The sequence below is a fragment of the Microtus ochrogaster genome, unplaced genomic scaffold (assembly GCF_000317375.1).
Source record: "Microtus ochrogaster isolate Prairie Vole_2 unplaced genomic scaffold, MicOch1.0 UNK4, whole genome shotgun sequence".
Classification (NCBI taxonomy): Eukaryota; Metazoa; Chordata; class Mammalia; order Rodentia; family Cricetidae; genus Microtus; species Microtus ochrogaster.
The window spans coordinates 9,168,741-9,180,963 of NW_004949102.1; the positions used below are offsets into that span (position 1 = coordinate 9,168,741).

The 12,223-nt window shown below is 49.2% G+C and overlaps 1 protein-coding gene across 2 annotated transcripts in view; it reads right to left on the bottom strand.

Annotated features, from left to right (window-relative positions):
• Positions 1-12,223, bottom strand: part of Plxna4 (plexin A4) — a 460,336-nt gene that overhangs the window by 376,513 nt on the left and 71,600 nt on the right. The gene's annotated exons all lie outside the window — the stretch shown is intronic.

Genomic DNA, 12,223 nt, shown 5'->3' on the forward strand with positions numbered 1-12,223 from the left:
TTTATTTGCAAGGATTTTAATAATAAATTCTATTTAATTTTTTTCAATGTGTAGGTTATAACTTAAGATGGGTGACTCACTGTGTCCCAGGGACCCTGAGAAGGAGGAGAGGGACTATGCCTGATGCATCTTTGTACTCCTATCTTAGTGCTTAGTGCATACTAGGCTACGAAACATGAGGTGGACGGACAGCAGGATGGTAAACAGGTAGACAGATGAGCAAGTAAGAGCTTTGGTGTCACAGTGGCTAATGATTTAGAGCTAAGTTTGCCCACCTGAACTTTGTTACCGCAGGCAAATCATTTAACTAAGGATGGGAATACCAGAACACGTTTCCTAGCGCCGTGGAGAAGATTGGATCATCTGGTCCATTCGGACCACTGCCCACCATACAGTATACTCTATTAGACTACTATAATGTGGCAGCTAGGAACAAACCTGCCAACTTTGGTGAGTCTCAGTAGTGCTAAGGAAATACATGGTTTTTACCTCAGGAGTGTTGTGGAGACAGAGGGACTAGAGTTGTCTGTACGGATGGGGTAGAAACTGGCCTCGGGACGCTAAATGAAGAAGCAAAGGAATGGTCTTTCTTGACCCAGAAGATGGAACAACATCCTTAAAACAGCAAAACCTATATCCCAACCAGAACCACTCATCAGACAATCTAAGTGTGGCCAAGACAATAAATATTTACCATCTTCTTAGTGTTTCTGTGTTTTCAGAGATGCCAGAGTGACCTTTATTCCCACGGAGGAGGGGATGGGCATCCACACCCTGGCTTTTATCCCCTAACAGAGCTCATTAGATAGGAGCACCCCATTCAAGTTGGACCTAAAAGCCAAAGGCCCCACAACAGCTACCCAGTGGCCTGCGAAGCCCAGGCAGCCATAGTGAGGTGGCACGGGGAGCCAAAGCTGACACTCCAAATTACAATCTAATAGCTTACCGCACTTCCCTCGCACACAGCAGCAAAGGTTACCGTGCAATTATGTGTCGCTACACACAAATGACAGAGCAGTTACGGTTACTTTACCAATTACAGGGAAATTGCTCCCACTCTGCAGAGACTGGCACTCTGAAAACTCTATCATCTCCACACAGGGGATCGAAGAGGCTGCCAGCGTCCTTCCTCCAGCAGTGTCCCCTGGCTCTGGGACAGAACCACAAGGCAGCCACTTGAGGAGCCCAGACCAGAGAAGGGCTGGAAGCAGAGCTGGGAAACTGTAGGAGTTCTCCTTCAGTTCCTTAGAATCACCTTCCAACCCCAGGTCCAGGGATCATCTCTTAAGGATTCAACCATCATGCTGACAGCCATGCCAGTCCATCGTGAAGACGGTAAGGCAAGAGGTAGGTTGGCACCTGATCCTGATGATGCCCTGTGCCAGCTGGCAAACCCGTGGTCCACTCCTCACAGCCTCTTCCCTGCCACAGAGAGATGCTCTCCCTGACCCCCAGTTGCTTCACCTTTACCAGAACTCTAGTGAACCCTTATTACGGAAAGGTCAGAACTAGGCCAGACCTCAGTAGTCCAAAGGCAGTGCTAACGAGCCAGGGGTCATCAGGTCCAGACCCCTGTGGGCCAATTAGCTGAGCTCTGGGATATAGTCTTTTCCATAGCCACAGGCTGCCCCTCTCACCCCAGGCATCCAGTGCTTACAAATAGCCCACACTGGCCCAGAAATGCAGGTCAGGTGAGCCAGTGTGATGGATGGATGCAGCCGACCACTCTGGCCATGGGTATACCTGCCAGGCTGCTCTGGATCCCAGGAAGAAAAAATGAAAGGCCAGACCGGGTTCTTCTATACCTGCTCTGAGGATAGCAAACAGAAGAGTCCAAATACCTGGCAACAAACCAGTCCTTTCTCCCTTCCTGGGTCAGGGGGTATTGCCCAGCCTCACAGGTGAAGTTCTGAGTACCTCTACAGCATGTTTTGACCCTGAGACATCACCCTGCCCATTAAATGAGGGAGGAAAACAGCCCAAATGCCTAGTGTGGGGCTGTCTGAGGCTCTGCTAGTGTTCCTTGGTCTAGAGGAGCTCCTCACTTTGCACAATGGGGGAACTGGGGCTTCTGGGAAAACAATGCTGCCGACAGATCCTCATCTGCCAATTTGCTTCTGGGTATTTATAGAAGACCAAGTATTAAAGGAAGTCCCAGGAACATGAAGATGCAAAAGCCTCAGTTTCTGTCCCCCAAATTGTTCTTCTCCAGCTATATTTAGACAAGTTGTTGGGATCCTGTTTCAGGCGTCCCTGGAGAGAATGCGGGCAAGGCCACCAGCTACTATGGAAACAGGTAGTAACTCTGTCCAGAGGTGATTTGGTCTCTGCGTCGTGTTCCTTGGCTTAGAACACAGCATGCCACCATTGTTTTATACTATTCCGGTGAAGAAAGTAAGGTCACCAGGCCAGTTCAACCCATTTTACAGGAAATAAAATCAAGACATAGATAAGGCTGCCTTAGTAGCCTCTGAAGTTACAGGAAAAAAAAAACAGAAGTCTAAATTCCCAGTCTAGAAGGAGAAAACAAATAAACAAACGACAACAAAACCTCAGGTGTCCAGCACGTTACTAGGCAACAGCCTTAGAGTAGGCATCTTCCAGACTCAGGGAAAAGAGAGGCCACAGCTTAAGGAGGGGACTTCTGCCCTCTGCCACCTCCAGAGCCTGGACACAACCAAACCTCCCCTCATGAGTAGGTCCCAGGTCAATCATCAAACTCCAAATATTCCTCTCTTGTGTCCATACGTTCCAAAGGAAGTGGGAGTGGAAGCTTTGCAAAGAAATACAAGACCTGAGGAAAAGGCGAGACGTGTGTTAGCCAAGGCATCTCAGGACAGAAGACCTTTGGAATTCCTCATCCTCACAAGCCATAGATCTCCTTGCATTAATTAAAACTAAACACACACACACACACACACAACACACACACACACACAACACACACACACACACACACAACACACACACACACACCAGGAGCTGCCCATAGCCAGCCTCAGTGAATAGAGCATGGGGGATTTCTCTTTTAAGGCAGGTATCGATCAGATAAGCTGTAATAGCTCATGTCTAAATACAGACTCGACTCGATTGTGAAGCCCGGCAGTACAGGTTGATAATCATCACCCACTTATTAGGAACCATATCTCAAATATGGCTGCTGACCCCTCAGGTGCTCATAAATGCACCAGGGCCTGCAGCTCCAGAGAGCACGGGCCCCTAGAGAGGAGGCTGTGTATGCTCCACTCTGTCTCCACAGGGGTAAACAGAGAGGACTCTCGGGAGCCTAGAAAGAACTCCAGGAGACTAACGTAGGCTTTGGTTTCGTCTTGTTAAGAAGTGATCATTTTTATAACACACACACTCACACACACACACACACACACACACACACGCACGCACGCACGCACGCACACACACGCACGCGCACGCGCGTCTCCAGTCCTTTGATGACTTTCCTGATCTGTATATCTTCCCCTTTCTCCCTCATAATTCCTAACCCTCTCTGTAAGCTCTCTTGAGACTCCCACTGCCTTGAACTCTCAGATGGAAGCCAGAGAAGCACTGTTACAGGTGAAACTTGCTTCTGAAGCCAGGCTGTGAACATAGAAAGCAGAAACGGGAGTGGGGGACCGCCGCCATCCACTTAGTTACTAATGCACTATCTCAGAGTGATTCTTTATTGTGTCCTTTTCAAAGGGACTGTAGGGAAAATGAGTATGTACAGAGGAGGGGAGGGGGAGCCAGCAAGCCACAGCCACAATAACCTAGTTAGACAAACATGTTATTGAAGGGGCTCAGTAGAAAGTGTCTCGGGGCTGGAAAAACAACCCAGCAAATTGTAGCCAAGGTTCCCAAGAACCAAGAGCCCTGCTTTCAGGCATCTCATAAAGGAGGGGAGGGGGCAAAATATCAGGACAGAAGAAGGCCAATTGTGTCCAAGGAACTCTGTGGGGAGTTGGGGCAGCTTCCAAAGCTCCCATACCTATGGAGCAATGGGAGTCATAAACAAGGGCAGTGTTTCTTTGTATACTCATTTTGAAATCTCTGTGTATTTGGGGATCAACTATGGCCCAATGTCAACAGATATCTAAAGAGTCCTTTGCTAGTCATGATAACAAACTAGCCTTCTAACAGGGAACGAAGCCCAGTCACTTCTGCTGTTTTTCCAGGAGAGGACCATTAATCCCAGCCTGCTTTCTGCAAGCCAGGCCACAACCAACAGCAAGTGTTTGCCATGCACCCTCCACGGGGTTGCTGAGCAGAGCTATTGGAGAGCTCAGTCAGGATCCTGGGGGCTGGACCCATGGTCTTCTCCTCATTAGCCCAGCTGCTGAGGGCCCCAGGTTCCTCCCTCTGACAAGCAGCCAGGACATGGCACAATGGAGGTCTGCACAGGCCATAGCTATGGGCCAGCTTGGAAAGAGAATCAGGACGCTGCAGGTGGCAACTAGGCTGGAAGCAAACCCAGTGGTCCAGCTGGACCCCTGGGGACTCCCAGAGAAGTTTCTCAGCCTTGGGAGCAATATCACTCTGGAAGCTTTCCTCCCCTTCCAGACCTTAGCTTTACACGCCCCTAGCAGCTGCCTGTCAAGGGTAGATAAATCCCACACGGCCCGCCCATCCATCCCCAGCTCTTGCTCTCCCTCCCAGAGTTTAAGGCAGGCAGCCACAGCCACCACTCGAACTATAATTGAAGTGAGGAATGCCACGATTATTAAGTTTGTGTGTTTCCTGGCGGGTACAGGGAAGCAGTGGCCCTGCTCGCCAGGCTGAATTATGGGGTAGGTCATTCCCTTGTTAGTGGGAATAAATTTTATTAGCCCCACTCATGTTGCAGCGTATCTTCCTCTCTTGCTCCTCGGGCCCGTGTGTCTGGGTAATGTCGCCTGCATGCAGGATAAATCAGCAGAACAGGTCCCATTATATTTTGGAACACTGACAGAGAGACACAGTAATGGCGTGGAGCGCGATACTGGCTTTCTTTGCTCTCGCGCAGACCCGAGTGTGTGTATGGGGAGAGCATATGAGGGCAGACTCACTAGGAAGAGGGATCTAACCGGACAGACAGAATGAGGAGAGTGACCTTGGTTGCTCCTTTCTTCTCTGTCTCCGTTAATGAAATAAGAGCAGTTGCCAATGTGTGGATATGTGATCTTTCCCTTTGGCCTTGCAAAAATAAAAGGACACCGGAAATATTAAGAGCAGCAAGACTGTGGCTCAAAAGGTGTCTCCTTCTAGTGCATTCTCTGAGCATTCATTCCGTGTACACGGAGAAAGGAAGGCAGGCCAGCCCACAAGTACATCATGGGACTGAGAAGCTGTATGTAACCTCAGTTAGGCAGGGCCCACATCTCTCCAAGGAAGATACTGATGGCGAAGGCTCAGCAACACATCATGTGGACAGTATAACCAGAGGTAGGAGTGAGTGAGTGAGTGAGTGAGTGAGTGAGTGAGTGAGTGAGTGAGTGAGTGAGTGAGTGTAGGGTGGGGCTGAGCTCATCTGTATTCATCAAGCGGTTCTGTGCCTTTCCCTACTTCCTAATAATGTCTGTGTGCTTCTTTTCTGCTCCTTATTAAATAGATATAGTCTCACCAGCTCCTTCTTTAGCATAAAATTAGAGCAGAAGAGAAACTGTTTGCTGGCCCTATGATAGCTCGTGAGCTGGCTGAGACCCAAAGGTCCAGACTCCCTGGCGGGCATCCCTGCCAAGACACTGCCCTGTGGAGATGAAAAGAATTAAAGGGAACTCCACATCTGGAGTGCTCAGTGACAAGATGTCCAGCCTTCCATTCAGGCTGTGCTATGCCATACTGAATGAGACTGGGTGCTCATATATACATGTACGTGTGTAGACTCATGAGAAAGGACTTTCGCTATGTTCACTGCTAAAAATAGTGTATGAGCAGGAGGGGGAACACGCCACAAAGAGAGGCCAAGAGGTGATGAGGTACAGGGAGCCGGGTTTAGAACAAGACATGGAGAAATCAGAGAGCAACAGAGAGACATCCACCAGAGGGGAGACATGTAGGCGGAGGCCGCCTGCTCATTTCCTGGCCGCACAGACTCCCGAAATAATCACACAGAAGGTGTGTGCACATGTGAGCATGTGTAGTAGCGTAGGTGACATTGGGCTGAAGTGACGTCTCAGCATGGGGAGGTTCCATGTCCGGAATCCACAGCTTGGGAACGTGCATGCTGAGTCTCTTGAATCTGCCAGGGTTAAAACTCAGTGTGTGTGATTCTTGGGTTCTGCAGCCACCCCACCCCCACCCCGACTGACTTGCTGGCCAGGGAATGGCATTCTGGGAGAACACATTCAACCTCAGACTTCCTCCCACTAGATCTAGCTCATCCCTCTAGGTCTCAGCCATCATCACATGATCCCAAAAGACATTTGACTCAGAGACTTTGACTGCAAACCCTGCTGACCAAGATGGTAAGACAGGTGAGTGGCTCTATGGATGTCTTCATGGGAGCTACATTGAAGGAAGACAGAGGAAGAGTTCTCTTTTGGGGTTGTCTTAAAACAGGCATCCAAATCTTAAATAAAGGAGACTGTGGTACTCAAAGGGCTTGTAAGGAGTGAGGGTTCAGGTTGGGTTGGGGGATACTTGCAATATGTGCACCTATTGGGACTGTGGAACTCCATAAACTTGGGTAGGGAAGAGGAGGAATTCCTGGACCAAAAGAGAGTAAGTGCCAAGCAAAGAGAGAAACCCTTGCCTCTCACCATAACAGGAAACAAGCCCATGTAGTCAGAGCCCAGCTTCCTGCTGACAGGGAAAGGAAAACAGCCCAAGCAAACCAGCTGAAACTGGCCTGGGACAGGGGCCTGGCCATTCCGGATGCTCGTTTTATGGAGTTCAGGATCTCAGGCGCCAGGCAAACCTGAGTGACCATCTAGGCCAGGACACAAGGTCAGCTTGAGTTCAAGGGGATGACCCTGTCTTCTCCCTAGGACTACCTGCTGTGTCTGGGAAACAGATGAATCAGACAGCGTATAGGGATGGGGTTGTCCTTCATATCACTGATGTATGTTGTTGGGCAGGAAGTGAAAATGAAGCTGGTCCTTGTACCCATGGGACTGGCAAGATCAGTGAGTAAACCTTTGAGTCATACGGGAGCTTGGCCTAGCCATGGTTCTTCCAGATGGACCTCTGGAGTCGTGGGAGATTTCTCTAGGCCGCTTAAACTGGAGAGTTCCACCTGTACCCAACACTCAGGGCCCAGAATCGCACGTGCCTTGTTCTGCCCGGATGGTCCTTGCAGGAACCTGCCTAACCAGACACTGTCTATCTTGCGCTGGGACATGCCATGGGACGAACAGTGGGCTGTGCATGTAGACAGTATGTGCTCCTGTTCTCTTGTTCAACTGAGGTAAGTACTTGACTTTCCCCCTGGAGAATGTTTCTCACAGGACCACTCCTTCTCTGCCAAATTTACCCACCTTACACTGCGGCACTGCAGTGGGTCAGGACAGTTGAGCACTCCAGGGGTGCAGCAGGCTTGAGGGGCTATTTGCTCCTCCCCTGGAGCCAGAAAGGATGACCGCCTCTTCTGTGGTCCTATAGGACTCCAGGGATAATAAAAGGGGAGTGAGGCACCTTGCACCCTGGCAGGGCAAGGCTGTACAGATGTGTGGTGGCCATCGCTCCCTACTCCCAGTTCTGAGGGCCTCACAGGTGATAGGGAGTCTCTCTAAGTAAGAGTTCCCACCCCATGGACCCAGTTTTTCTATTGAAAGGTCACTCTGAGGTCAAAGCTCACAGGAAAGAGGAAGTGATTTGCATCCACTCTGTGTGAACCTCCTGTTATCAGCTCTAGGCCAGTGCTGCCTGATGTCTGTCTTCACTCCTTAGCTGGTTTCAAACTCAGACTTCAGGAAAGGGAGTGATAGACACTCGCTTGACCACAACCTTTGTCCCATCTACAGGCTATAGTGACCGGACTTCCCTTCTGCATTCCTGGAGACTGAGGTCATTCCTTGATTTTTGGCAAGTCTGTTGCCTAAGACATTCCCAGGACTTAGGATGTTTCTCTCCTCATCGGCTTACTGGGAGGCAGAGCCTGGGGCTTGTGTGAGGAACCCCAGCAAGCTGAAGAGGAAGAGGAATGTAGGTGATCAAATCTAGGACAGCCCCTAGACTCGTGGAGGACACAGATCTTGGGCTCACAACAATGTACTCCCGGGAGCAGGCTACCTGCTCCATGTTAGAGCTGTCGTGTCTCTGTGGGAAAGGCTGGCCTTCACAGAGTCCTTGCACAAGATAAAAATACTAGGCTGTGGGCCCACTATGGAGGCCTAGAGTTATGTGTGACTGACAGTTACGAGGAACCTTTAAAGTAGGCTACAAGAGGAGCCAGGGCCAGCGATAGAGTTGGATAGTGTGAAGCTACAAAAATAGAAAAGAAACCAAAGTGGTTAGAACTCCTAGATGCCTTAGTAACAAACTGGTCTCAGGCTTGTCTTTAGGCCCTTGAGTCCCAGCACAACCTGAGATGCCTGACAGGTCTTTCTAGGCCTCCTATGCCCTCATAAGATTCTTCCAGCCATATGCAGACTCTACAGCTCTTGTTATTGGATGCTTTCTCCATTTGGGACCCAGGGAAAGAACGGCAGCTCAAAAGCAAAGCTGAGGGCTGTTCCCATCCCTACAAACACCTAGAGATGCTTTGCTGGCTCCCACAGCATCCCTATTCAACACAGCTCAGGGATTCATGCCTGCAAGTGCTCCTGTGTTCTCAGTCACTCAGAAGAGACCACTCCTGGTTGTTCCCCGGCCATCTCTCTGATAGGAATGTGGCCAGCCTGCTGGCCCATGAGGAGCAGAAGCATCATTGAGTTCTCCCAGAGTTGCAGTCAGAAGGTTCTGGACTCACGATTCAACACCTTTCCCATCAAGCAGTTCCCTGGAAGCCCCATAGCACAGTAACCTGAGTCACACAGACATCCTCTGGTTCCTCCACACACACCTGCCACCATATACAGCCAGAGGGAATTCTCGGACCTAGTGGGGTAGGCAAGTGATTCAGGGTCAGCTCGGAGTTCAAGGAAGGAATTTGGGTTGCAGGAAATGAAAGGGCCATATAAGCCTAACAATACCTTACAGGATTAGAACGAAGGGTGTAATCAAAACGAATCTGGTCATATCCCTTTGAAAGGTCCTCAAGTTATAACCACGATAAAAGCCCTAGGACCCCCACTCTTCAAAACAAAGGAAAAGTTAAAAGAACCTCTTAAGCTTTAGCCTCCTTCTGCTATTTCCTACTGGAAAGAGAATCCATGGGGCAAATTTGGCTGCGATGGTTAGCTTTATGTCAATTTGACACAAGCTACAGTGATTTGATGAGAAGAACTCTCAATTGAGAAAGTGCCTGTATAAGATTTGTCCATGGACAAGTGTGTAGTGCCTTATCCTGGTTGATGATTGATAAGGGAGGGCCCCACCCACTGTGGGCAGGGCCCCTTCTTGGCCTGTGGTCCTGGGTGCTATAAAAGAAAGTCATTTGAGCAAGTCAATAACAGCACTCCTCCATGGCCTTGGTGGCAGCTCCTGCCTCCAGTTTCTACCCTGGCTTCACTTGGGGCTAGGCTGTGGTATAAAATTTTTTTTATTATTTATTGAAAAAAAATTCTGCCTCCTCCCCGCCTCCCATTTTCCTCTCCCTCCTCCTACTCCTCTCCCCCTCCCCCCACTTCTCCCCCCCACTCCTCGTCCCCTCCCCCCAGTCCATTCCCCCTCCCTCTCCAGTCTGAAGTGCAGTCAGGGTTCCCTGCCCTGTGGGAAGTCCAAGGTGCTCCCCTCTCCATCCAGGTCCAGGAAGGTGAGCATCCAAACAGGCTAGGCTCCCACAAAGCCAGTTCATGCAGTAGAATCAAAACCCAGTGCCATTGTCCTTGGCTTCTCATCAGCCCTCATTGTCTGCCATGTTCAGAGAGTCCGATTTTATCCCATGCTTATTCAGTCCAAGTCCAGCTGGCCTTGGTGAGCTCCCAATAGATCAGCCCCACTTACTCAGTGGGTGGGCGCACCCCTCGTGGTCCTGACTTCCTTGCTCATGTTCTCCTTCCTTCTGCTCCTCATTGTGGTATAAATTGTAAGTTTAAACAAACCCTTTTGTCTCCAACTTACTTTTGGTTATGGGGTTTATCATAGTAATAGAAAACTTAACCCAGGCACCATCTGAGATTTGGTTCCTACTTTACAGACCCCAAGGGAGCCCCGGATTGAAAGGCAAAAGAGAATTCCAGAGTTCATCTTGTCCATTCTCTGCCTTTAAACTGGAAGAAACAACAGCACAGGGGATGGGTCAGGGGAAAACAGGATGCCAGCGGAGCTGACCCTGGGGGCCCTGTCGCAGTCTGGCCTGGCTGGGGCTGACATTGTGCTGTACAGGACACGTGTGGTCTGAGCTGAGTCCAGATGAATTGTAACGAGAGAGCCTGAGCGAAGTAACATGGAGACCGAGCAAATCAAAGGAAGCTGGTACTGAGCATTAAAAGCTGCCCTGGCCCTTTTTAGACTGGCTGGGAGACAGCCCTAGCCCTGTGCAGTTTCTGGCCTCCTCCTCTCTATTCTTGGCCCTGAACTTGCCTCTAACTTGAAAGGGCTAATTAAAGCCAAAAGAGAAAAAAAAAATCAAAAGCTTGTTATCTGGCTCCATTACTCTCTGTCCTGCATTGGTCTATCTCTCAGGGCTGTGCTCCCTCTGTTCTCTCCGAGGATACCATGCGGTGTTAGGGCCTACTGCTCGACAGGCCCCGTGCTGAGCTTGGCTTTTGTATTACTGCAGGAGCAAGAGCAGGGTAGATACCTGTTCGTGCTGCCAGGTGGACTGTTATTCCCAAAAGCCAAGCCCAAAACAATTTTGGGTGCGTTTCCTATAGGAAACTGTCAGGCACTGCTAAACCCTCTGATCTCTGGAGAACTACCTGCTGAGGAAGCAAGCATGGCTTCCATGTCAACTACTGGCATGATCAATTATGCACATGGGTGTGTAAGGGCATCGGTGGAGACGTTTATTGCATGTATTCAAGTGTGTCGGGGTACTCAAAAGTAACACGAAGATTTAACCAAGGTGCCATGGATTAGAGTTAACCCCCTCCCAATTGCAGATTTAGATTCAATTGCTTGGTAACTGTAGTAAGTGGTTCTGGGATAATGGGGCTGGGAAGGAGGTTAGTGGCTAAAGAACTTGTTATACAAGTGTGAGCCCTGAGTTTAGGTCCACAGAAGCCCATTTAAACACTGAATGGGCATGCACACCCACCTTGGAAGGCTGAAACAGGGGGATCCCCTGAGTGAGCTGGCTCTGTCTCAAAGAATAGGCTGGAAGAGTGATTGAGAATGATTACCACATCAGCCCGGGGGCTGCACATACATTGTATCTGCACATTTATGCCCATCCTCCACAAAATATTAAAAAGAAAATAAGGTAGGATATTTAAGAGGTGGTTAATGAGAGGATTCATTTTTGTTTTGTTTTGTTTTGTTTTGTTTTGTTGAGACAGGTTTCTCTGTGTAGCACTGGATGTCCTGGAACTACAGAGTGCTGGCCCACAGAGTGAACACAGAGAGTTATGTATTTTTGCCTGCTGGGTGCTGGGATTAAAGGTGTGCATCACCACTCCCAGCTTGAATCAATTACTTTATTGTGGGTTAAGGATGCGACCAGTCATCTCTTACTCTCTTTCTCTTGCCTTCCCTTCATCCTCTTGTTCTGCTATGATACAGGGTCCTCAACAAATTCAAGCATTTGATTGTAGACTACGGCAACCTCCGGAACTATGTGAAATAAATTTCTGCTCATGATTGGCGGCCCAGTCTTGTTGCTCCACTGTAGAACTATGAGGATTCTCTAATGGTCTTCTCTATACTTGTCTCCTACTGCTTCCCCCCACTGGCCTATGTTTAAGTGTGTAATACACACACACAAGCACACACACACACACACACACAAAGAGCATGGCACACACAGCACAAATATTGTTCACCACTGACTCCCTACATTTAGGAACGGTTCAAAATCCCCCAAATTCTTAAGAGTCCTGTAGGCCCTCTTGACGACCCAAATGGATGGCTCCAGGATACTTGCTTTGCATTCTCTTCCTGAAAGACTGTAATCTGCAAGTGGAAATAAACCCTTTCCTCCCCAAGTTGCTTTTAGTTGTGGTCTTGGTCATAGTCATAGAAACCTTGCTATAAGACAGACACCTCT